Here is a 23789-nt window from a genome sequence, read left to right as displayed (position 1 = left end):
CTCTCTTCTGACAGGTAAGGAAATAAGCTGTGGAGCCGGTGCTGGACCAGTTGGCAGCAGGTGGTCAGAAGAGTCTGGTATTTCTGTTAACACTACTCAGGCTGCTCGGGAAGTGCAGGTAAGTAAAACCTCTAATGATCTCCAGTGCACTCAACGTTCAGGGGATGAAGAACATTCCAGATGGCAGATGACTCTCTCCCTGTGGCACTGCTGACTGTCATTTTTCTATCCCTGAGCTGGTTTTCAGTGGAGCAGTGGGAGTTAAATGTTCTAAATGATTGGCTCTTCTCTCAACGCTCATGTTGGGTATCTGGTGCGGCGTATATATACAAGGTCAGCAAAGACCTCCAGAAGTGTCACCTTCCCTATATTGAAGTGCTCCCTCCGTTTATGACTGTTCCATGGTATGCTGCTTTGCTGCCAGTCATCTCTTCTCTCAGGAACCCAGAAGCTGTACCAAGTGAGTCATGACTCTCTCAGTCATCATCAAGAGTTCCGAACATGGGCACTCAGCTAGACTTGCGTTAGGTCCATCTCTGCATGTGACACCTGCTGCTATATTCATGCTCAATCCTGCTCCAGTATCTTCCTCATGCCCATGGGAAGAATGTAGTTTACTCCCAACTCTCAAAGGCTTTTCATGGGCTTACTGCTGTTTGTAAGACTGTAACCAGGCACAACAACCATGGCTTCTCAACTGCAAAGTTGAAATAGTACTTGGTTCTCATAATCAAAGGTGCAAATAGTGGCTTAAGCCAGCAATACTACCTTCCGTTGTTTGAGTTGGTGTCTAACCTAAAAAAAGGGAGGACAAAATTCCCAAGAGAGCTGCTAAAAATATTCCTACAGTGTAAAAAATTAACATCTATCAAAGATTCTTTGAAGCTTCACTCTTCATACTGAAGTAATGGAAAAATGTGCCCATCCTACACATATAGTTGTGTTCTCTATTAAATTCTCCCTTTATGAGCAAAACAGATCATGTCTAGTCCTTCTACCTGAGGGGAACATAATTTGTCAAAGAGCTGTGCTGTTCTGTGATGCATGCGATGTAATGCTGATTCAGTCCAATTATATTTATTGATGATGGCAAAAAATTTCTTCTTATGAAAAAGTATACAAATCCCTCATTGGCCAGGAGAAGGTTAAACTAAGTCCTGGGACTTACTTAACTCCCCTCTCCTCTGCTTTACTTACAGTTGTTATTTGTCATAAAAAGGTCAGTTGAAAGGAGTAGGCTTTTTGCAATTGGGAGCTGACCAGGAGGAAAAGCAGAGCTCTTCCTTCACACTTAAGTAAAATCTTGTTATGGATTCATAACAGAGATGGCTGGGGCAGGGATCAGGCTCTGGATATGATCTGAATGACTGTTTGTTTGGAGACAGGCCCTAAGTATGATGATATCCTGCCAAATGCTTGCTGGATAACCTTCTTCTGAGTTTCATGTCTTCTCGTATTTTGAGATACTGGTCTGCTGGAGACACCATACTCAGCAAAGCTTAAGGATCCGTGTATTGGGTTTCAGATGTGATACTGGCTAGTGCTGGAAATGCTCAGACAGGGTGAGCTGCATGAGACAATGCTGTGGATGAGTATATCCTCGTTGCACAGCAGATGTTTATGGGAAACTGAAATGTATTTTTGGAGACTCTGGTTTTTCGTTTTAAAGAATGAGAACTTGACTTACCTGCCACTGGAAAAGATGCCTATCACTGGGAAATTGCTGCAGCTGGAGACAGAAGATGGTACAAGTATAGTGTGCGTGCTTCAAAGCGCAGCATTTGTTTTCAGTCAGAAGGAGAAAAGCTGTGAGAACACAAACAAATTGTATTCAGTGTGCTCAGTGCCTGTGGATATTTTCTAAAAGTTGAAAAATTCAGCTAAAAATACCCAGAAACATACTTAAAATTACTGGTAGCTGTTTCTGACATACTATGTATTCACACGAGGAATGCTGAGCCGACAAGTGGGTGGCAGGGTAGTTGAGTGAGGAAGGTGTTAAGGCCAGCTCTGTGGAATAAGTGGCTAGCTGAAGTAAGCCATTTATGATGGAACTGGGTCCTGATATCTGCGTTACTGTGGATGCAAGCAGCAGATGTCCTGCCTTGTCAGAAATCTGGGAAACCAATCAGCGATAAATGGTGATGATATTGCCTGTGTAAGGATCCCCAGCTTGCCTTTCAGAATGCTTTAGGGCTCTTAGCAAAGGAGCTGCCATTTTTCTTTAAACTTTGAAAAATCCAGGTGACTGTATTTTGTATTATGATCACATGGGATATGTTAAGAAATTGCCTTGTAAAGAAAGTAAAAAGGGCACATTTTAACTTGTGAGTTCATTGAAATATAGATATGTGAGTATTGGAACTTTATACAGAGATGTATCCAAAAAAAAAAAAAAAAAAAAAAAAAAAAAAAAAAAGGCTGAAAGGGACCAATAGGGACTATTACTTCTAACTTTTTTTTTTTTTTTTTTTTTTTTTTTTTGGAAAGCTACTCAGAACTATACTAACCATTGTATGACATGTTGCTGTATCCATTAGAAACTTGCTTCTAATGTTTAGGCAGATACACAACTTACTGGTAGAAACTAACTGGTAGCTGAAGTTGAAGTTTGAGTCACTCCATAGTAACTGCATGCTTTTACCATGTGGTAAATGTGAAGGAATTAGTTTCTTCTCTAACGAAAACTTCACATTTTCATTAAACCTTGTGGCAGCTCTGTGTGTTCTGCTAACTACATATTGTACCAGCAAAGTGCTCAGAGCATGGATGTAGGAAGTATAACAAAAAGCACATTTTTGCCAATATGGCTTATCCAACATCCATTTTTGGAATAAGATAGGATTCCTGATGCATGAAGAGTTAAATAACTTACAAGAATGCTTGCGGAGAAGTATAACCTTTTTTCTGTTTAAGTTTAAATTATTTGTCCCTACCGGTATATTTTTAGGGACTGAATCTCAACAATTTCCTAATTACTTTCTAGCAAAAAACAAGAGCTCCACAAATATGTTGTTGACTATTACTGTAGCTATGGAAATGTATACCTTCTCTGACTCAAATGTGTCATTTGGATAGTTTTTGCTATTTCTTAAGCGTTTCAGCAATTGCACTCAACTGTCTGTTCTTTGTCAAGATGTTATATGACTTTTAAGAGTCCTAACACACATCTGCCTGTTTGTTCTGGTAAGGCCCCAGTGTCTATTAATAATTCTATTCTATTCATTTGTACAAAAAGTCGCCTTTTTGTCTAATGGTCCTCTTCAGTTTCATGAGATTTCTAGTTTACTGTATGTAAGGTATCTGGGAAAACATTAAACGCTTTTGGCTGACTCGTATGCAAATTGGATATAGAGCAAGGTTTATTCTAGTTCAGTTGCATAGAGACATCAAAACAGACATGACAGAGATATTTAGTAATTTATTATATTGTTACTGGAGATGAATATGTATTAGTAAGTCTTTAGTAATTTTTCATATCTTTTATTATGATTCCAGAGGAACAGATGGCATTTTAGACTTCTTTAAGGTCTTAGTAAAACCATAGCTCTGCTGAAATCAATGATAAAGCTGTCATTTCATTTCTTATTTGATTTCACTCTTTTTGCTAAGGTGTCCTTCAGGGCTCCATAGTCAGCTGTTAATGTTCCAATTTATGTGTTGATTTCTCCTTGAACTTTGCACCATCACGTACTGCTTACTCTGGTATTAAGACTGTCAATATTTCTTTTCTCTAGTAAACTCAACTTCATACTAATTGTTTCAGATACCTGGCTGAGTCATTAACCTTGACACAAAATATTTTCAGTGAAACTTTATTTTCCTGAATGACTTAAATTCTTAGGGCAAGATTCACGGTAAGTATAAATCTCTGTTATTTACTTTTGAACCTATCGAGTTAAGTTTAGTTTTGAGTGTAGCTACCTTGTGTATTTTTTTCAGGAGCAAAATAATTCTTACCCTCTCATTCTAACACCTGTTCCACAGTTTTCTGGAGTCTTGATTTGGGCTGATAGGCTATTTGGGGGCTTTACTTTTAAGCAAGATCACTGAAAGTATTTGACTAAAACAGTTCCCTGTTTGGTAGGAAGTGCCAACTGCAGAGCAGGAGTGACAATAAAAATGATTTTTTAAGATGTCTTGACAGGCTTAAGCTAGACTAACACAATTCTGTGACACTTCTGAGCTGAACTGAAATAATAAGAACGACGTACTGTCTGGTGAGGAAACAAGGTGGTCCTAATAAATATGTGTGGGATCAGTCTGGGCTTTCTTTCCTAAGAATGATTCTTCGGGACAGGGGAAAAGGGAAAACAGGATTAGGTTTGCATCATGGTACTCTTGTCAGTCACCTGGCCACCAGGTCTGAGGACTTCTGAGTCATGTCTTCTGATATATCTAGTTGCATCCTTTTCAGTCTGTGAAATACATACTACTGTGCAGTGTCTCCCAGGGAAGGCTTGTGGTTATTCTACTTATCATTCAATTTTAATCCAAGAGCTCACTGATGACTGTGAGGGTGGAAGGAAGAGTCGCTTTTAGCCCAGATCATTTTGCTGACTTTGGAGGAACATGACTGTGTGGCTAGGGACACGATTACATGAGAAGAAAGACTTACGCCAACATAAACTGCTTTGGAACAGCAGACCGAAGGTAAGATGGGTTGTGGTGAGGGCCTGAGACAAGAATGTCTTAGGTTAGCTTCATCACCACCAAATAGCTTCACAGAACCAAACTTTTAGACTATCCACTTGTGTGAGAAGAGAGGAAAAGGTAGCCTGGGGTATACAAGCTCTTCAGCTTTGAGAAAGAATTGGCAAACCTGAGGCTAAGAGAAATAGGCTGAGAAAAATTGCCCTGATAAGTCAGTTGTATTAGCTTGAGAATTACGTGTTGTCTTACAAACATTTTTGGCAGGGAAACTGAGAAAATTTATAGCAAAAGCAGTCTAGTGATACAATGATAAGGACAATTGCCTCACTCAGAGCCATTTATGTAGCATGGAGACCCCAAGTTAGGGTGCGTTTCAGCAACTGTGCCAAGGATTTTTGCTTTTATCTATGTGAGCAGAGAAGGGTTAAGCTGGGAGTCTGACATAGGGTTTAACACACAGTGTGATCATGTCCTGAAAGGTGAGCCTCCTCATTATACTGAAACCAGCTCCAATTGGCTTGAGCCCTGTTGCAAAACTGTAAGGGTGTAATATCTTAAAAGTATAACCTGTTTATACAAGACACAAACTGCTTTACAGCAGTGCTACCCCTAAAAGGAACAATCCTACCTTTGCCCCTGTCATATGTTTCTTTTGCTGTATCCATCCCTGACCCAGTCCTAAATCTTTTTTCATACTCTTCCCCTGCTTGTCACTTCTGTATGCCTCTTGGTCAGGAGAACTTTGTATGTATACAGTGTTTGGAAGTAGTGCTACTTAACCTAGGCTCTTAAACATACATGACAGATCTGTGAGAAAAGGTGTGTACATATTGTGGAACAGTCTATGAAAGGCAGGCAGTAAGCTGTAGGCATATAGGCTTGCAATTGCAGAATAGTTTATGGTAGAGTTATCTCTGACCGTGCAAAATGTGTTTGGTGTGTTCAAGAACACATAGGACATTGAGGTGTAAGACACACAGGACATTGTGCTAAATTTATGAAGCCAGTCATCTGGTAGTGTTCAGCTGGGTGGAAATGGCAGAGACAACAAGAGTCTCTTTGGCTCATACTTGTCCTTGGACTGCATATGAAATATGTAAAAGGGAACTGGCCTTGATACCATTTTGCTTTCAAAACCCAGAGACTTCTCAGAGCTTCTGTGAATTCAGCACTGAATGCACCTGATAGATCTTCTACTTGTACTAATGACAGCCATTCATTCTCCATAGAGGGACGATCATCTTTAAAGTCTTCATTTTCTGACTTCTTATTATCTTCCAGGTTTTCCTGTAAAAAGTTGCCTGTCACACGTCACACCTTGACAACTTTATCCTTCTTGACATCTGTGAGCTGAGCCACTGACTTTTTAAATCAAAAGCAAAGATTATCTATTTGTTGTGCCTGCTCTTTGATAAGCTGATTCTATTTGTAGCCTGCCCTGCAGTACACTGATGTGAAGTATTACTGCATTACTGTGCCTTTATATACTGCTCACATGGAAACTTATTTTCCTGCTCTTGATGAGAGTGACATGAGTGTTGCTAGCAAAATGCAGAAGTTAAACAGTGATTTTCTATGATGAGAGTGAAATAATAAGGGGCTGCAATATGGCAAAAGCATATCTCATACATCAATACCTGACATGGTAGTCATTATTGCCTAATGCCTTCTGCTCTAAGCATATCAACATTAGTAGTCCAGTTTGCTTGGTGTCCTGAATTTGCTCCGCTGGTGAGAGCTGTGCCACTGCTGCCACTGCAGCTCTTAAGGGGCCCTGTAAAGATCTTGCCTGTCAAGCTCATATGATATTACTGGCCAGTGTTGACAGGTAAGGACACTGTAGCAGGTAGAGTGTTGAAGGCTGTCTATCTGATTCCAAGGTAGAGGGTATTGTTTTAATGTCAGATAAGAAAATGACTTGTTAAGGGCAACTACTGTTACTGTTGGATAGTGTGAACTTTCATGGCTGTGATTGCACTGTGCAGTCACTCCTTCACAAATCAGCATGGAAGTCCCATAAAAAGGAACGCCTTATTTTATGAATCAAGCCAACAAGCAACTTTAGGTAAAATAAAATTAGTTTCATGTCACTATCATTATATATTTAATAGCCATTGTAGTACATCCCATTTGTGAGCAGTTTCATTATTTACTAACCAGTGAACTTTTGAAGACCCCATACTCTTTCATGTTTGGTTGTGGGAGGAAATACAGTAAATGAATTATTCACTGGTTACAGGTGAGGAAGCATTTAGTGCATCCCAAGAGAAGTGTTGAACAGAGGGCAAGTTTAGGTAGACTGGTTTCTGATGTGTCCTTTGCATCTGAGAACTTTATACCCTTTTCTAGTACAAGCATTTATCATTGTAGCTCTGTGAACTCACCTGCTAGCCTTTGTTTATGTAGCTTTCAGTGGATTTTAGACAAAAAATTGGATTAAGAGGTTTAACTAAGCCACATTATCAGCAAGACTTTTCAGTGTCAAGAGCATGTGAATATTTCTATGTTCAACTTCAATATGCAAGTATGAAATGCAGATCATGTATTTATTTCTATTCATTAACAAATCTGGAATGAATTGACTGAGTTTATACATATTAATACTCAATCTGGTTACCATAATAAGTACTAGGCTGGGAATTAAAAAACCCAGATTTCTCTCTGTTTGGACCTTTGTGTCTTAGAAGACACTACATTATGCTACGATGCCATTGGTTCCAGTTGATACCAATCTAAATGCAACAGTCATTTCAATAGGGAGTTCTTGGCTTTTTCTTTTGAGCATTGTTTTAGGTTTTCCAGAAACTTAAGTCCAGTCTGGAGGAAGAATAAACTCATTCCACCAATGAATTCACAGCATTTTAATGAAGCAAGTGAAAACCATTGTAAGGAGGAGCTGAACTAGGGGATGAAGAGTATGGAAGAGAGGAGGGTGATTAGCACCAAAGAACAAGACTGATATTTTCAGAAATTGAACTGACATATAATCAAAAGACATTATCAACAGCAACTGGCAGTGAAGGGCTATTAAAATGTTAACAAGGTTAACAATGTAGGCTCAACGTCCAGCTGCCACCATCATTGTGTTTTTGGTGTTTCCTGCCAATTATCAACACTGTGACACTCAAGTCAGAGATCAGTGTAAAATTAACCATTATTAAACTAACACATCAAGTAAAAAGAGACCTTTCACTTCCATAACTCTTCAGTTTGGTTTCTTCCATACTTTTTCCTAGATTGCACAGAAACAAAGCATTACCTTTGCTTAGTATTTTCAATAAATATTTATAATGCTGTGGTATTTCTTCTTAGTGTGCAACTGAAAACATTATTCACTCACTACTTCTGTAAGCACTTTTCAATTTTATTGTTATTATTATTACAGACATAGTATTTGCCTCCATTTTATACCTTTATTTCAGTGAGAGACAGCCTTTCAAAAGATTTCAGGGGCACAGTTTTGTGATTTTTCAGAACTCTACTGGGATTTCCCTCTGAAAGCCCTGTTGAGCTAAACTGTGAGTGAAGAACTTTAAAAGTTTGCCTATTATCCTTTTGATAATAGGCATAGGAAATTCATCAGCTCATTCTCAAAAACTAAAACTGTGTGCTTTCCTTTCTGAACTCTTGCACTTATTTTTCTTACTATTTTATCTTGAATTATTCAGAAATATGTTGTTTAGACATCAGCTCTAATTTATGTCTACATACTAAAGATTAATTTTTTTTTAAGAGAAGGAGTTGGCTGTTCATTCTGTCTTTTACTACCATGACTGGACACAAATTATCTAAATGCGTAAAGATGGGTATTTTTATTTGCATACAAACTCAGCTGTGAAGATGAGAACCCTTGTGCAAGCTAATCCCAGCCTCTGCTTGGGCTTATCTCATGTTTTCCCCTTTAGGCTCTTGAGAAGACTGTGGGATGGTATGGTTATAAAATACCACTGCAACAGTCTCTTTTACGGAGTCCTCACAGGTGCCATTCTCATGCTTGTGAAAACACTTGAGTGTACCAAAACAGAGTCCCAATGTATTGAAGCTTTCTGCTTAAAGTAATTTAGTATATGCAGTGACCATGCCAGCATTTCAGAATATTTAAAACTATGGCCAAATGGCATTAAAATCTTCCATGGCTTTGATATGTTTTCTTAATATTAATGAACAAGCTGAGGCAACTGAGAAAGCCTAGAGGTGTGTTTCTCCACCATGGATTTAGCAGACCTCTTCATTTATACATTGGAGTTGTTTATCTTTATTCTGCTTGTGTTTTAGGCTGTAAACCCCTTGAGACAGAGATCCTTTATTCTCTTACAAATGGATAGTAATTGGCACACTGTGGGGTAGAAATAATGAGTGAAATAATAAACCAGTATATCACTTTTACTGTGATACTTTGCATTATTAGGACAGACCAGCACAAGGTGAGTCTGGTCAGCAGACTGTGCCTCAGCTGTCTTCAGAGATACTGCTCCTCTGCCTGCCTTCCCAGCCCTGCGCCTCTGTCCTGAACTGACTGGTCTTCTGGTGGCTGGGGACCAGCACTGCTGCGTCCACCCATGGGCACCTCAGCCAAAGATAGCTTATCCAGGGAGGTACTTCCATGTTTTTAGGAGGAAGGTGACTTTGGAGGGTCCTGTCCTTTACTGTCACTGGTTGCTCATTTTTACACTGAACTTTGCTGCCCATCTCAATTATGCCAGAACGGCTATGCAAGCCATGCAACAGACTGGTCCCTGAAACGAAGCAGAAGGTTATAAATAACCTTCCATTTTGTGGCAAGGGCGGGCACCACTGCAGAAGGGGGGCAGAGACTGCATCCTGAGTAGCATTCTCTAGAGGCAAAGGCTGACTTAATGCTAGGTTTAACGGATTTTTTTTCTCTTTAAATTAGATACTAATATTGTAGTTGATTGCTTGCTATGTTTAATGTTTCTCCCCCCCCATTGTCATCTAACAAAAATAATTTAGAAACCCGCTCCTACTCTTTGTTAACAAAACTGTGCATGCTTTTGGTATGCTGTACTCCCCGTGTCTGCGCTCTCTTGGCCAGGTGTGTAGCCAGTATTGAATGCTGACTTTAGACTGGGCACGTAGTTTCCATGGTGGTCATTTCACTTAAATGAAAATCAATTGATTTCAGGGAATATGACCCCAATTCTATGAAACTCTTTTATCTGGAGAAATTGAATGTCAGATTAATTAAACTATAGCTGCTTTCCATTAGATTCAGTTAGACATTTGTCAGGCAGACCTGAGGTCTAGAGTTTAATTTTCCTTCATTCTTTCTGGAGCAATGAAATTAAATCATACTTTTTTTTTTTTTTTTTTTTAACCCTTCCATAGAGAGTGGCTGCAGTGCATATATTGTCTTTGAATGACTAATAAAAGGTTTATTGTGTTTATAATTCAATATTTAAATGTAGCTTAAAGGGAAAATTTTTTCCCATTATGTTATCACATAGTTTAAGCATAGGCTATTCTGGAGGGCCAGAGGGGAAAGGAAACAGAGGGAAAGACCTCCGCCCATCTTGAATGCTGCAGTCATTAAATGTGTCAATAAAAAAGTCACCATCGGCATCTCTTTTTCTGACCATGTTTTAGAAGAAATTATTTTAATTGGTTTTTGAAAGATACTTCAAGAATAGAGTCAGTAAACACCAGTGGGAGTGAAGGATTTTCCTGTAGTACTGAGCATGATGCCTAAGCATCCAAGGGAGGGATGCAGTCCTGTTCCTGATGTTTTTCTCTTGTTTCAATTAGATGGCTCAGGATGTGCTTTTTTTCTGGGAGTCCCATTTTGAGGGATCCTGTGGTTCCTGCTGGTGTTGGCAAAGCTGAGATACCTGACTTGTGGCTGTGGATTCCTTCTGGCAGCTGAGCACCTGAAAGTTTTCATTCCTGAGAGCTGTTCTGCCTCAGCCTCTAAGTTCCTCTAAGCAGGAACTAAAATTAAAGTTGAATTTGGTGGAGCAGAAGATTATAGCTGTTCTTTTACTAATGTCCTAATCTCTAGATTCTCCCCTTCTATGCTATTCACCTAGTCTCAGGCTGATAGGAGAAGGCAAGTACTCACTTAAATTCTTCCTGGTGGTTCCTTCTGGCAGATGCAGACAGTAGCCTTGGAAAGGAATGCAGACAGCCTTCATTCAAAAACTGAAATGTGATTGCAGTCTAGGAGTAGTGGGATATAAAAAAGGTGGGAGGGGTGCCAAGGGGATCCTTGGACACTGAAATGTAAAAATACTGTATGTATAGGCCTTGTCATCTGTGGATTAATATTAATTTTGGGCAGGATCAAAGTACTGGAAGAGCTGCTGAAAGGAATAATCACACACTGTCCCTGAGGGGACAGATACCATAAACCAGTATGTCTTGTCTATCTTTAGTTTCTGTGAATAAATTGAAAGATGGCCCTTGGATATTTTTAATTATATTTTTTTTCTCCTGGGACACTTACAACCGTTTTATGTGATCAAGATTAATTACAATCACAGACACTATATATATTATTGTAAAAATGTACTGTATCACATAGCTGTTGTGATTCTTAGCTTTCACTGCCTGCAACGTGGCAGTTATTTTAACAATAAAAAGGAGCTTTTTAAACATGAGGATGCTCTATTTTCTTTCAGTGATGGAGTTCAAAAATGATGTCTTTCTTCTTTAAGAATGTAATTCCTATCCCCTTGCATATTCACCATGGGACTATTTGGTTAGGCTTCTTCTCCATGGTGTCTCTTCCCAGGGTGTCTTCAACACCCTAGCAGAGAACATCACCCTAAGTGCTGTACCCTAAGTGAACAGGTGCATATTAGGGAAAAATCTGTGAAGACAGCAAGATTAAATATCTTGTATAAGATATCTGTAGCTCTGCCTCCATATCTGAGGATATTTTTTCGTCAGAGAACAGCAGAGCACGCTTTGTACTGCACGAAATGTGACTGTTTTAGAAGCATTGAGATTTTTAGAGTCTTTGCAACACATTCTGACAATATTCTTCCCTCTTAAGCACTGCGGCTTTTTCCCCCCCCAAGAAATGTGCTTCTGTATAGTCTGAGTGAAAGAGCAGCCTTTTCTAGCTTTCTGCCTCTCTAATGATGTCATTTGTGAATAGGTTCAAATGTTTCTCAGTCTTAGAAGGCAAATTCTCTACTTTTTAAGAAGTATATCACTAAATGCCAGCTGGGTCCTCCTATAGCTTTGACTGAGCTTGAGGGCTGAAATACTCTTCCTGTGCTTTCTTTCAGGATGTTCCTGGCAAACATTTTGAATGAACTTAGCTTCTCCTACTAGATGTAGGTGACTTTGAAAGTCATGAGAGGGCCTTCTTGGTTTGAACATGTTATTCTGTCACTGAATTTACAACTTCAAAGCAATGGTTTCTTTTTCTCTGTTTGTTAGCAGAAAGAGCTTGCCATGGTTTATTTCTGATGGTTATTGATCCAGTATAAAAGAAACCCACTACTTGAGTCTACTCCGCAAGGTATTGAACCTTCTTCTGAGCAGTGAGAATAAATTAGGGTAATAATTTTAGGGCATAATTCTTCACTGTGCATTTTCACCCTGGCATGCTTTCTATCATAAACATTTTCCTAAAGCTGCTGTTCCTGCTTTTAGGGTGGCTCTATGTGTTTTCTCCCTGGAGTTCAATTTTTAACTTCTAGCTGAAACATGAGCACCTGACACTTTACCCCTCTCCTCTTAAAGATCCAAATCTATATTGGAAGAGTCACTGGCTTCGCAGATGTGCAAACTGTGTATCATGGGTCAGCCTCTCTTGTGGTGATCCATGAGGGACTTACAAGAAAGAAAGTGGAGATACAGTCTGTTGAGGCTTTCTACTGAGACAAGAATTCATTGCAATCCGAGTCTTCCATTACTGTGTTTCCCTGATGCCTGGGCCTTTCCCCTTTGAAGGCTCTCGGTGGGAAATCTTCTCAGTATAAAAAAATTAGAGGACTCATAAAGTGAGAATTTTTCAAGTTCTAATTCTTCTAAATGTCTTTTTGTAAACATAGCTTTGTATGCTTTTATGCAGTCTTCCTGCTACTCAAAGTTTTTCTCGTGGAATTTCACAACACATCAGCATCGCACTCGTTATCTGATCCCCACTGCTTTGCCCTTGTGCATGCACATCAGGAAGCAATGGGATAAAAGAAAAGGAAGGGGTGGGGAGAAAATGAGTGCCTTTAACCTTTACCGCAACTGTACAGGAAGGCCCCGAGATTAGGGTCCAGAAATGGATTCTTCCTAATGCTGGTGAGGAGTGTAAATACCTTAAGGGCTTATGACTTAGGAAACCAAGGGACATGAAAAGTTGTACTATTGTCTCTTCTAAGGGCATGCAGAGTTGTCCTGGGCAGCGAGCTTCATTTTCCAAAGGGATGGCACAACACAAACAAGTTTCCCGCATGGAGGCAAATAGAAAGGATTCCATTGCCCCTGGAGAAGCAATCGCTTCATCTCTTTCGGAGCCACGTTTGGGGCGGATGGCTTTGCAAGTATCCCAGTGGGAGCCATTGTGCCTGCAACAAAGCCTGGCCTCCACTCTCCCATCCAGATGGGGAAATCTCAGTGATACTTTTTATTCTTGTTTTTGAAACAGATATTTTTCCACAGGGCTGGTCTTTCCTTATGTACGAAGCTGTTTCGGTGTCCTGAGCTCAGCTTAGTTCTATGTCTGTCTCTTACCCAAACTGCTTATAGAAGATGACACGCTAATAAAACAAGAAAGAGGATCTGCTGAAGGGAATGAATGTATAATTACACCCTCCCCACCCCATGAGCGCGTTGCAAACGTTCCCCTGCATTGATAGGGAAATATGTGCTAAAGTGGAGTAAGATAGCTAAATACAAACATGGCACTGTCTCATTTCGCCCCTGTGAGTTCCATTGTCACGTGTTGATTCTGGGCCCAGGGAGTTCCTGCACTAGCAGTGGAATCAGTAAAAAAATATGTTTTGAGTAAAATTTAATTATCTATGATTTCAAACATCCATTTCTTGGTCATCTAATACCTTGCAGAGTGAAACCTTAGCTCGTGTTTTGTGGCAGTTTGCTATCCAATGGGTGACGGCAACACAGTTTTGTGTGAGAATGCACAGGGCATAGCCTGATGAAGGAGCCCAACTTTAGATAACTCTAGAGGCCCCTTTAATACACGAGCACCCAGGCTATTGCAGTTGTTGCCTCATTAAGATGAAAAGGGCTGGCTAAGATAAAGGTCAGGGTATTATTTCTTTACAGTAATGAGTGCTATGTTTAATATTTAGGGACAGAGGATTAGCTTCATCTTTAAAAAGAGATTCATATAATAATGCCTTTAATCTGTGTTTTTAATATGGTTTCTGTTCTTTTGTGTTTACTGTAACATGGAATTAGTTTCAACCTGGTTACACAAAAGTCCCTGCTGGCTGGTGCCACATTAAGGTGACCATTGGCAGAAATCCAGCAGCCTCATACAGTAGAGCCAGGCTGCCTCTCCTAATAGTAGCTGCCCACCTCTGCTTCCTCCCTATGGCTTCTGACGTACAGCAGAAGCAAGAGCATTGAATAGAGCAAAATTTTTTGACTAGTGATGCCAGGAAATCCAGAGTAGCTAACATTACACTGCAAATGAAGATTTCTGATAAACAAAAAAAACCAAGAGAGGAGAGATGGGCAGGCATGTGAAAAAAGAGGCAGGCAATGAGGAGTAAAGTTGGTCGCAGGCAGGCATCTGGGGGGTTCTGTTAGCATGGTTTTTCAGCCTAGTTAAAAAAAATCATGCTTATGCAATCATCCATTCTATCTGTCTGACCCTGCCCAAACAGCTATTCAATCACCTAATTATTTTCAGTTATATTTGAAAAAAATGCAAGATGATCTGCTTTAACAACTTCTGTTAAAGTGACCCGAATTAGTGCTACTGGCGACAGAGAGGCAGGCAGAGCTCACCCATTATACGTTGTGCTTTGCAAGAGCTGGCTGGCTAGTTGGTATGCTTGTGCTGCTGTTCATACGGTCCTCTCCTGTCTAGAGCCTACGCCACAGGGAACCCGAAAGGAAGCCAAGATTATTTAAATGGGGGAGGCAAAAGGGGAGAAAATCACTAATCCTGATTAGAGCAGCCTTTGTTCAGTCTGCTGTGCACAGAGCAGCTGGTTTTTGCCTTCCAGGTGTCAGGGTTGAAGGATGTGTGATGGAGGCTCTGTGAACAGGGAGAGGTGTGTCGCCTGGTCAGTTTGGGAGAAACTTTGGCAGGAATGAAGGAAAGGAGTAGTGGTTGCCCACCGTGCCCTGCATTATTTATGGGATGGAGAGAATGGGGAACTTGACAGAAGGTGAGGTGCAGACCTCATAGTACTCTGATGTTCAATTTCTTTGTCTCCTGAGGTTTGTAATCTGATTGGTTCAAATGAAGAATAGCAAGGGCTGAAGGCTCCAGAAATAAGTCTTTGGTTACATTCGTTATCCTTTCAGTTGGCTGGACGATGCCAGCCTACTTTCATTAGGTTTCTGTTACAAGTAAGTGTACAGTTTCATGAAAGAACAAAAATAAAACGCTGATAGAGACACTCTAAAGATCTATATCCAGTCCTGTTAGAGAAAGGACTGGAAATATGGATCAGAAGTTACTTCAGTGACATAAATTAATTTTCAGAAAATGAAGTAAGGTACTAAAAAAAACAGGTACAAGAAAACATGAAACAGATGCTAAAAGTTAAGAGTCAGCTAGCAGTTTCTTAACACTGACCTTTGGATGGGATTATTCAAGAATATTTGAAAACAAAGTGTTCAAAAACTTCCTTGAAAGTCTCTGAGACCACTGAAACAAGGATACTTGAAGAAGACAGGATGCAGGGGAGGCATTTGGGACTTGTTTTTTTGTTTCATTCTCCTGGGGAGCCAGTTAATCTGCTCACAGATGTGTTTTGAGGTGTGGCTGTGACTCCAGCTTCTTTACCTGGCTGTCCTGTGAAAATGAAGCAGATTTGGTAGGGAGCCAGCATCTCTGTTCGTGCACAAACTTCTGATTGCCAGGGAAATTAGAGCTCTGCAGAAATGCTGACTAAACTTTTGCTTCAAAAGACGTTTCCATGAATTTTGCAAATTTTATTGCAGACCTTTATAGAAATATTTTGGAGTTGATTAACTCTGTTAGTTTTAAAAATGGCTATTATTTCCGTAATTTTTTCTACACAGATTATCAGTGTTAGGTCCATCAGCAGAAAGAAATAAAATAACTAGAAATGCTTCAGAAATTACCTAAAATAGCTCATTTTTATCTTAAAACACAGGACTTCAAAAGCTGTGACATTTCAGAGTTACTTGTGACTGTTGGATACTAACGGAAAGCTGGGGGACCTTCTCCCCTGCAGTGTCTTCCAAACAAATGAAGTTAGTTACTGTTGCTGTTCCCTTCTTCATTAATCAGGGTAATGCCAAATGCATGCGTTCTCAATCACTTCTGACATACTTAGTTACAACAAGAAAAAATGTTTTCACTTATCCCAGACACTACACTGCTTTATTTTTTTCTTCTTTCAGTTTAACATGGTTTCCAATCATCAATTTAAATGTTCATTTTTATGTAAAAACATTTTAAGTCTTTCTGGTAAGTGAAAGGGGGAGAGATTTTAGAACAGTCGTACTATCTTTGTAGGATCTAAGGACCCTAAATCCTTAGCTTTGCCTGTCCTCATAAAGGTCACTGCAAACTTTGCTCCTTTATTATATATACTCAGGGGAAAAATACAAAACAAACCCCTAGGCCCTACTAAAACAAAACATTGCACTACAAATGAATTCTTTCTTTGGGAATAGTATGAGAGAACTGGAACCACAATGACAGATGCAAATCACTAAATTTTCTAAGGAAGTACTGTGATGGAGAATTTTATCAAAATTTAAGTAAAAGGCAACAGAATCCTGATGCAGCATTTGTTTAATATGATTCTAAAATTAATATAATTTGAGAGGCAAGGTTTGCAGGGAGAAAGACCAAGTAATAGAGAAGTTAATTGATTTTCAGGCTTACAAGCGCTTTTTCATATCTCAAAAGGAAGCAGCAGCTTTCATATTTATGTTGCATGTTGTATGTGCTAAGTAATATTATAGAAGATGACTATTGAGAGCAGCTTGTTATCTGCTTTTTAATTTCTTGTAGGGCCTTCTCAGGAAGCTGAGAAAAGTCCCTCGCACTATTTATTGAAGGAAGAAAATTAAAAACAGTCACAGAAAGATCTGTGAACTATGTTGCTAATGGTTCGAGTGATAAACAGAAGTCCTTAGCCAAAACAAATGGATTACAAATAGAGTTTATAAGCAATTTGTATAAGACTGACCTTGTATCGCTGCATCATTTTTCTGATGCTTGTAGAACAAATACACCAAAAAGAAATGGAAAGAAAAGAAGTGAGGTGCATTGAGCCTGAGGAAGACTACTTGCAAAATAATTACTTACTTTTTCTGAACAGTAAGCCATGGTTTTTAGGGAGAAACTTGGACTGAATCTTCATACGGAGAGTACAGGTAAGTAGATCAATTGAAAAAGAAGCAGCATGAGTGGCATGCTATAGTAATTATTCACTGTTCATGTCATTTCTGTTGTCGAAAAGCAATGAACACCTTTGCCCTTATTTGCTGTGAATGCCCACTTGGAGAAAATGAATTTACCAAGCAGCACAGTGGCCAGACAACTCCTACTACAAAAATAGGCAGTATAAATTCTTATTTAGCCAATGTAGGGAAACAATTTGGAGGGGGAAACCGATGAACTGTTTAATCAAGCTGTATTTCTATTTTCAAGGGTTTTTTTTTCTGCTTTGCTTTGTTTGAGATCATTAAGTAGGACTAAGAGCAATTTTTGACAAGACTGAATTGAGGGGAGAGGGACTCCCTTATACCTAAAGGGAGCAAATGTAAGTGTGACAGATTAAAATAGATTATAAAAACAGGACCAGGAGAGAGGAGTATGTATTAGTTTTCGATCTGTTTTATAAACCTGAGTAGATGCAAATTGCTATATAATTCATGAAATGACAAATATTCACTACTTCAAATTCCTAGTGATGAAGCACAAGAATATCCTCAGCATCCTTAGGCATTGCAGAGGTAGGTGGCATCCAGCTGCTACTCGCCTGGAAATTTGTGTATTTAGTTAGAGTCTCAAGGTAGCCACTTAATACAGCCTTACAGAACAAATCATCCATGGTGAGTCTGAAAACATGGCTCTATGTTATATTCCTGGTTGTGATGTTTGACACTGTTTTGGCTGTGAAACAGAAGTATATAGTACCGTCACATGGGATAAATTGCAGTACCAGTCAGTGCTTTGAAATTTGTGTGGGTTGTTGATTTTTTTGAGTTTTGGGAGGGAGGGGGTCCTGCGCTTAAGTGAAAAATACCATTGATACCATTTAATGCATTAAAGGTGTGCTTGATCCTTGATTGTCAGTAACTGGGGGGAAAAATCTGTTCACCTTTGACCAGTGTTAAGAAATCTGATTTGCCATGCTCTTTTCTCCTGTACTGTGCTGTTCATTCAAAAGACCTTTCCCTTTGAAGAGATTCTTCACTATGTGAGTTTGACTTTGCATTACTGAAAGCAAATGTGCCTTAAAGGAAAAACTGATAAATTCACTAGACAATAAATTCTCTCCTGCTACTAGTAGAGGCGGTGGAGTGGCTGAGCATTTTATGTAACTACTTCTTCTTCCGAAACTGTTGTAGAATGGGAACAAGGCAGTACTGTGTAGTTTATGGGTGAAATATGATGGCCAGTACACCATACACAGGTGCAAAGTAGTAATTTGGATTCAAAGTGTATTATTTATTGGCTCCAGTCAGCTATCTTAAAATTGCCTAGGCAGTACTATTCACTGGGATATGTCTCACACTTTGTTGCTACTGTATCATTGATGAGTTAGCCAAATGCCATGATTTAGCCAATGTGAAGAGTATTTCTAATCCACGTGCATTTTTATGTAATTTGGCATGTTGAAAGCAAAATTCAGCCTTTTGTAGTGAGGATGATTGCCTTGCATTGTGCTTGGAGAAACAGACTTGGTTATTGACTGTCCAGTTTGTATGTGCAAATGGTGATCTCTCACAGCACTGCTGTCTTTTGTGCATCATTCCCCAAATACTTTCTTGTATGGTAAGTTAACCATTGAAAGCTTTCCTCCCCTCATCCATTCCAGGCTTCAACACAGTTCCAGATGTTTCATAAAACTACAAAGAAAAGGAGACATGATGTTAATTAAAAGCATTAACAATACTATGAAAGCGAAGAAATATCCATAAATATCTGTTCTTTGGAGAAAGATCTGTACTGGAAAACTGTAAGCATAACTTGATTTAAAAGAGGGAGATTAAGGTCAGCTTCCTATCTATACTTACACCACTTTTAACTGTGTTTTAAAATGCTTCATTACATTGTTCATTTGGTGTCTTTGGAGAGATTTCCGGCTTCAGCATAACACATGCATTTTCTTTAAGCTATTCAAAGAGCTACTAACAACATCTTTGGGGTTCAGGCAGAACCAAATGCTGTGGGAAAAACAAACATAAAATCAAAGCATTGAACATTTTAAGTAGACTCCCCCTTTCACTAGTAGTAAAATAAGATTTATTTCACCTTTTTCTTCTGTTCTGAAATGTGCTAAGCATTTTTGCTTTAGTTTGATATCCTGCTATGCAGCACTATTATCAAAAGTCTGAGGAGTCTGTATTTGTCTTTTCAATCAAGACAGGAGACACTGTGGGACTCATGATTAATGCCTGAAGAAAAGGAAGACGTTTTCTTCATGAACATTTGCCACAAAACTATAGAAAGGTCATTTTGTCATAACGCAATTTATTTCTGAACTGACAGGCCTTTCCTTCCTATTTATTTCATCAAAGGATATGAATTTAATATCCCCATAAAGACTTCCTGGGTATATTGCATTATGCCTTAAAATCTACTTGTCTGGCTTAAAAACTCGGTTTTAATTCCTTTCAATAGCCTTTATGATGAAGATGTGGAGGGAACCAAGTAATTTCAGAGTAGCTGTTAATTTAAGGGTGAAAGAATATTCAGTAGTTCTTGCTAAAAATCATCCCTGTAAAGCTTTGAAGAGCTATACTCAAGTATCTGGAAGTAATAATTTTCCATCAGACATGTCATCTCCAGAGACACTACTTTTAGAGATCATACCTTTTGAAATAGTAATGAAACTTCACAGTCACTTATAACCAGTAGTTAATGAATACAAGATGTTTTCTTTTCCATGGCCTTTTTAGCTTAAAATTATGCTTCATGAGGTGCCCACATTTTTAATTGTCTGTATAGCAGCAGTAGCTGTGAAGCTTGTTTCTGACCTTCCTTCATTTACGGAGCCTGAAATCTTAGGCCTGATGACTTCAGGAAATCCAAAGGAGGATTCTGTAGGGTCCATAGCATTGGCCTGGCTTCCTCTGCAGTTACATTTACTGGTCCCCTGGCTCCAAAGCAGTTGGCTATCCTGGAGTTTCTAGATTCTGCTGCGGAAGAATGATCTTCCACTTGACAGAGGTGCGAGTGTCCTGGCATTACAACCACTAACGCAGACTCAGCTCCCACTTCTGGAAGTCCCATCAGCAGCCACAGCAGAATCACGAAGGATCAGATGGGCTGAGTGACTGGCTCTGGGGAAGCTGCCCAGATGACACAGATTTGGGGAGTTCCTGCTGCTGGTCAGTGAAATTACCCGTGTTCCAAGATAAAAGATACAGCTTGCACTGAGCACTGTATCACCTTACATTGTATCATATACAGAATAAAACAGCTTTAGAGTTACCTGGAACATCAGCATAGATGCATCTTTAACCCATCCCTCTACAAAACTCAAATAAATGAAAGATTTTGGCTGAGAGGCAAAAGGAAGAAAATCCCTTTAGGTTTTTCACAGGAGGCAGAATTCACTTTATTTGTGTTTATATAATTTTGTTTAGAATCTAGTAGTATTGATCACATTTCTGCAGCCAGTATTCTGTAGAAGTGTTAATGTGGTCAGGTCAAACTTCTGGTTTGATGTTTTGGAAGGAAAATTGATGCTCTACTGTCATAACATATTTGTTCTATATTTTTAGGCAGTATTGTCTCATTTCATTTTTTTTTACTTTGTACCTATGATGTTGGAAATCAAATTAAATGAAGGAAAAGTGTTTTCCTCCTCCCACCAAAGTCCGTAAGTATTTACTATGAGTACAAGCCCAGCTGTAGAAATGGGCAAGAGACATCAGATGTCTTTGTAAAATACTGATGTCTTTAAATCACCACCTCGCAAACACTGACCAAAGCAGGCCGGTTTCACATGAGTAGTCTCAGAGTAGCAAATTGGAACATGCAAAATTATGCCTGTTCAAATGTGCAGTCACTTACATGAGTCTTTGCTGACCTGAAGCTTGTTTTCAGTATCATCAGGAGTAATTAAAAAGATATTTTTGACTGCCCGATGATTTGGTTATTGTGTTGAAACCCTTCACCCTACTCTCCCACATGTGCACAGCCCTCCTGAACTCTAGGGAAAGGTTTGAAAGTGCAGTGTGTGAGAGCTGACTCAGTAAGGCAAATCCAGACACAGCTCAGAACATATGAAGCGTATAAAGTATGTTGTCTGCAGAACATTCTGTAATGTTGCACTCATCAAATTCGGCAGGAATATATCCCAGAGAATAAATAAAGTGGTTCATCTTTCTTCCACTAACACTGAGAATAAACATGTATTTTGGACCAAAAATATGATGTGTTCTGTACAGCGTGGAGTGCTGCAGTACGCCAGGAAAGAGTGAGTGGCAAGTGCTCTGCTATTACCTGTTTCTCACAGCAGAGACTAACAGCAGTCTTGTAGTTCTGCTCCCACCTTCCAGCTCCTGGGCCACGTTCCTGCTCTGAAAGATGATAGTCTAGACAAGGAAGCCTTCTTTCATATTAATGCTTTTCTTCCACCCCCATAATTTTCCTCTTAGAATTTCCTGTTGTTGGTGGGAGAAAATGAGCTCTGCATGTGGTGTAGGTAAATGTGGTTATAAAATTAGCCGTGGAATGAGAAACAGCTGAGTGGCATAATTCTGGGAGGAACTGATCCCATCTCAACAGTTTTAATAAGAAATACCTCAATCTAGCGGCGGACACACATTGACAGGAATTACTGGTACCTAGCCACAGCAAGCACTCACACAAACTGGACCAGGTGATGAAATGTCTCAGAGTGCCAGAGGTCTGGGTTGACACAGCCATTTCATTTATTAAATAATTTTAGGGTTAGGGTGAATTATTTTCATGTTCTTCCCTTCCCTCCCCACGCAATTTTAGGTGGCTGTATGGTTCTAGAAAACCTCAGTGCATTCTCTCAGTGTTTTTGACCACACAAAGCCCCATTTTATCTAAGGTTCTGGAGGTTATCGGACAGTGGCACACTTATAGAGAACTTCACATGAGACCCTTGAAACTTAGTGGGAAATGAATCAACTGAGAATGGAAGCCATCCGGCTTGTAAACTGGTATCCTAAATACATACAGTGTGAGCAGCAGCAGAACAAACTTCACTGTAGTGTTTGGATGCGTGGGTCTTAGCCTACTAGGGCTGCAACAAGAGAAAGTGCTGTATCTCAGATTGCCCTTCTGTGCAGAGTACAGAGCTGACAGTAACAAGTTTGCCAAGAGTGTCTTTAAAAAAAAAAAAAAGTGCACCTGTCCTGAGCATAAATTTCAGTTAACATCTTTGGGTTTCTCAGTCTGATTTCTACTCGCCGAATATTTGTTGAGTGTTGTACAAGTGGCGTAAAGCTACTGTAGCTCTGGCTTTGTCTTTCTGAGATACTTAGAAGCTGATAAGGTGTTATGCAGTTGTTATCATGGGTCTTCTCCCTCTTTTTTTTCTTTTCCTGGAGGGTCAGTTTTTCTCAGACAAATCACTAGAGTAAAATAACCAGACCACAGCAGTGGTAGACCCAGATTAATAAACTGCTACCAAGAGCGCTCTGGCTCCTTGCAGGGGGGCTGTGGAAGTGAGAGAGGAAGAGATAATAATGAGCTTCAGGCAAACATTGCCGTTTAGCACTTGTTTACCTCCTTTGTCAATATGAATTTACTTGTACTAATTCTGAGGAAACCAATGTTACTGTGCTGGAGGACTTATTAACGGGCTAGTGATTTGATTGACTATAACAACGTTAAATCTCAACAAGCAGTATTGTCAGGAAAGAAGAGCTGTATGTATCATAATTGTTAAAATTAACTTTGTCTTTATTAAAATGAAATACCCAGATCTGCAGAGATATTATCCTCAAACCATAGATAGATACAGAAGAATTAAGGGTAGTTACTTTGTGCAGGCCTCTGGCTCTTTTCTTTTTACAAAACATGATCTTCACTTTTATTTAAGGGCAGAACTTAAAATCATTTTTTCCAGTCATTACAGAGGCTGAAGTGGATTTGTTTAAAAGGGCCTAAATCTCCCATCCTTATGGGTGTAGAAACTGAATATTAATGTCTAGTTTTGAAACTTTTTTTCCCTTCACCTGGCTAACTGAGCTCACAGAGGTGGCTGAAGAGATTTAACAGTATTCTGAAGTTTCACAGCTGTGTACAGCTTTAAAGCTTCAACAGCTTTAGCCCTTTGGCTATTGCAGAGCACACAGTTGCAACTGGGTGAGTTAGGGCCATTTTCCAAGTTCTGTGTCAATGCACATATTTGAAAGTGGAGATTTAAGAGCTTATATTTTGCAATTTTGCTAAGTTTGAACATTGACGAGCCTCACAGGTGGATGAAATCAAATTTCCCCCACACCCTCAAACATTCCCCTTCAACCAAACTTTTTCTTTCTTTTAAAAGGTCCGTAGGTTTTTCCAAAAGGGGTCTGTAGGTTTTCGCATAGAAGAAATAACACAAGTGTATTTCCTTTAAATGCTCATGAAATGTTCCTGAAAAATGTTGTTTGCAAATTCCACAGAACTGTGAAACTATATATTTTTTCTTCTAATATGCACCTTTTTTTGCAAACTACTGGCATTTACCTTTTTTTTTTTTTTTTGCCAACTACCTCATCATTTAACTGTTACATTGCCTCAAATAAAGTATTATGACAGAGGATTCAAAAAGATCTCTCATTCTCTGCTTATGAAC

At 39.3% G+C, this 23789-nt stretch overlaps 1 long non-coding RNA gene across 5 annotated transcripts in view; it reads left to right on the top strand.

Moving 5' to 3' along the window:
• LOC112980264 (uncharacterized) overlaps positions 1-23789 on the top strand; it is a 490489-nt gene that overhangs the window by 201826 nt on the left and 264874 nt on the right. For all 5 annotated transcript variants that reach the window (XR_010386267.1, XR_010386268.1, XR_010386266.1 and 2 more), the window contains one exon: positions 15-118. This is a non-coding gene — a long non-coding RNA (uncharacterized LOC112980264). The remainder of the gene's footprint in view (positions 1-14; positions 119-23789) is intronic.

The sequence above is a fragment of the Dromaius novaehollandiae genome, chromosome Z (assembly GCF_036370855.1).
Source record: "Dromaius novaehollandiae isolate bDroNov1 chromosome Z, bDroNov1.hap1, whole genome shotgun sequence".
Classification (NCBI taxonomy): Eukaryota; Metazoa; Chordata; class Aves; order Casuariiformes; family Dromaiidae; genus Dromaius; species Dromaius novaehollandiae.
The sequence above is the reverse complement of the archived record's forward strand: the minus strand, read 5'-3'. Positions and strand labels throughout refer to the sequence as shown.